This window comes from Tenrec ecaudatus, chromosome 12 (genome assembly GCF_050624435.1).
Source record: "Tenrec ecaudatus isolate mTenEca1 chromosome 12, mTenEca1.hap1, whole genome shotgun sequence".
Taxonomy (NCBI): domain Eukaryota; kingdom Metazoa; phylum Chordata; class Mammalia; order Afrosoricida; family Tenrecidae; genus Tenrec; species Tenrec ecaudatus.
In genome coordinates, this window is record NC_134541.1 from 95,961,293 (window position 1) to 95,964,564 (window position 3,272).

At 59.5% G+C, this 3,272-nt stretch overlaps 1 pseudogene; it reads left to right on the forward strand.

The window, feature by feature from the left end:
- Positions 1-910: 910 nt before the first annotated feature.
- Positions 911-2,159, forward strand: LOC142423017 (nuclear receptor subfamily 2 group F member 6 pseudogene; annotated as a pseudogene).
- Positions 2,160-3,272: the final 1,113 nt, after the last annotated feature.

Sequence of the window (3,272 nt, forward strand, 5' to 3'; positions counted from 1 at the left end):
ATGATTGGGGCGGGGAATGTATGCATGTGCTTTATACAATTGATGTATGTATATGTATGGATTGTGATAAGAGTTGTATGAGTCCCTAATAAAATGTAAAAAAAGAAAAGGAAAAAAAAGAAAGAAAAGAAAATGATTAGGGCAAAGAATGTACAGATGTGCTTTACACAATTGATGTATGTATATGTATGGACTGTGGTAAGAGTTGTATGAGCCCCTAATAAAACGTTTAAAAGAAAAAAGAGAAATCCATATTTGTCAAACTGGCTGCAGCGCCAGGCCAGGCGCAGGGGCGGCGGAGGCAGTGGCGAGGGCGGCGTGAGAGCGAGGCTCTGTCCCTGCGCAGGCCCAGGCCAGCGGCGGCTAGGAGGGCGAGGCATGCTGACCTGCAGGCCAAGAGCAAGCAGCAGCGGCGGCAAGGGGCGCAGGGGTTCCTGGGAGGCGCAGCGTCAGGCCCCGGCGCGCGCCCGCCGCCCCTTCCCCGCGCCGCGGCCGCCCGGGCAACTTGTGGCCAAAGTTTGGCCCCAGCCTCCGGAGTGCGCGAGGCGGCCCGCGAAGTTGGCTGTGGCCCCCGCCGCGGCTCGGGCCGGCCCATGGCCCGCGCGCCCCCGCCGGAGCCCCTGGGCGGCCGGGCTCCTGCCCCCGGGGCCCCCGGGCCTCAACGCCAGTGCGCCTCCCCCGGCCCCGGGCCCGCGCACGCGTGGGAAAGTTGGCCTGGAACCGGCCCGACCAGTTCCGCCGGCGCGCACACCGGCCGCAGAAGTTGGTGCTGCAAAACTTTTTTGGGGGGTTCCGCGGGAGCCCCCGTGCGTCGGGACCGGATGCGCGCCGGCTAGCGACCCCTGCGCCGAGAGAGGTACCCCCAGAGCGACGCGCAGCGGGGGCGCCCCGGACCCGCGGCCCGGGGGCTATGGCCATGGTGGCCGGAGGCTGGGGCGGCCCCGGCGGCGGTGGAGACGCGAATGGCGTGGACAAGGTGGGTGGCTACCCGCCCGCCACCAAGGACTCGGCCTCGCCCCCGGGCGCCGCCAGCGACGCCGAGCAGGGCGACGAGGAGCGGCAGGGGCTGCAGGTGGACTGTGTGGTGTGCGGGGACAAGGCGAGCGCAAGCACTAGGGCGTCCTCACCTGCCAGGGCTGCAAGAGCATCTTCAAGAGGAGCATACTCCTCAACCTCAGCTACACCTGCAGGTCCAACCGTGACTGCCACATTGACCAGCACCACCGGAACCAGTGTCAGTACTGTTGCCTCAAGAAGTGTTCCGGTCGGCATGCGCAAAGAGGCCGTGCAGCGGGGCCGCAGCCCCCACTCGCCGCCAGGTCCTGGCGCCGCGTCTCCGGCAGCCCCCCCCCCCCCCCCCCCCCCCCCGGGCTTGGCGCTGGCGGAGGCGGTGGGCGGAGACCTCTTCCATGGCCAGCCAGTGTGGGAGCTGATCACACAGCTGCTGCGCGCCAAGCCCTACCTGGCGGTGGCCGGCCACTTTGGCACGGGCGCGGCGAGCGCCTTCGGCCCGGGCGGCGCGGGCGCGGTGCTGGGCATCGATAACGTGTGTGGAGCTGGCGGCGCGGCTGCTCTTCAGCACCGTGGAGTGGGCGCGCCACGCGCCCTTCTTCCCCGAGCTGCCCGTGGCCGACCAGGTGGCCCTGCTGCGGCTCAGCTGGAGCGAGCTGTTCCTGCTGAACGCGGCGGAGGCCGCCCTGACCCTGCACACTGCGCCTCTGCTGGCCGCAGCCAGGCTGCACACCGCTCCCATGGCCGCCGAGCGGGCGGTGGCCTTCATGGACCAGGTGCGCGCCTTCCAGGAGCAAGTGGACAAGCTGGGCCGCCTGCAGGTGGACTCGGCGGAGTATGGCTGCCTCAAGGCCATCGCGCTCTTTACTCTTGATGCCTGTGGCCTCTCAGACCCAGCACACGTGGAGAGGCTGCAGGAGAAGGCGCAGGTGGCCCTGACCGAGTACATGCTGACCCAGTACCCAGCCCAGCCCCAGTGCTTCGGCCGCCTGCTGCTGCGTCTGCCTGCCCTGCGCGCCGTCCCAGCCTCACTCATCTCTCAGCTGTTCTTCATGCGCCTGGTGGGCAAGACACCCGTTGAGACGCTGATCCGAGACATGCTGCTCTCGGGGAGTACTTTCAACTGGCCTTAGGGCTCCGGCCAGTGACCGACCTCCAGCGACACAGATGCTCGGGGTCCCCAGGCCAAGGATAGGGACAGCCTCCCCAAGTGGCTAACCAGAACCATGACTAGGGCGAAAGATCATTATGTAATATGCAGTAGCCCTTAGTGACCCTGGTTACAATTTGACTCGGAGGCTACTGGACTTCAGAGCCTTACAAGCCTGGAAGGTTTATTTCAGGCACAGCAAGCACATGCCTCGGCGGTGCTGACTTGCGTTCTGCACCTGGATAGGCACCTGAAGTCATTTGGAGAGGATGTCTATGTAAGTTGGTTTTACATAAATTTCTGTGCTGGATTCCTTGTGCTTGTGGATTTTCTTGTCCTTCTTGGTTTGCTGTTATTTTACTACTGAGTTGGCTTTTGTGGTTTTCTTCATTTTGATGAGGTTTCTTTCCTATTTCTTACGACATTCCCTTGATAGTTATTTTCTTATCTAGTGTAAGATGGTCATGTTTCTCTTGTGTACTGCTTGCCTTCCTCTCCATACAGTTTCTTTGCATGTACTTTTCTCCCCCTATTTGCTTCGTGTTTGTCTCCATTGCAGATTGATATTTGTAGCTCTCTCTTTTCAGTCTTGTGTCATATTTGCAGAACTGCTTCACCTTGGTTACTGTCTGGTGGGGACTGCCTTGCTCATTGATCTCAGGTTTATGTTTGCTCTTCCTTGTGATTCTCCATCCATAGAATAGCCTTCGTATTTTTTTATAACTCATTCCGCTGCTTTGGATTTCTGGAATTCTCCTTGACTGAAAATGCCCTTATTTCTTCTTCATATTTTGCTGGATTTAAGATCCTTGCTTGGCAGTTATTTCTTTTAAAGTTTCATATATGTTGTCACGTTGCCTTATGCCTGCAGAGGTTTGTTGAAGGAAAACAAACAGAAAACCACACTCAGCTTAATTGTTTGCTTTCCCTTTGCAGACCCCCTGCTGGGGCTGCTTCCATAAATGTGCTCCTTACAGTTCTGCTCACAGGCGTGCCCTCATGGCTCTCAGATTTTGCGTCCATGGCTTTATTCTGAGAAGTCCACTCTCCCATGCCATTTTCCCTGAGCCTTTGGATCCCTCTCCTAGGGAATGCTACTGTAGGTCTGATA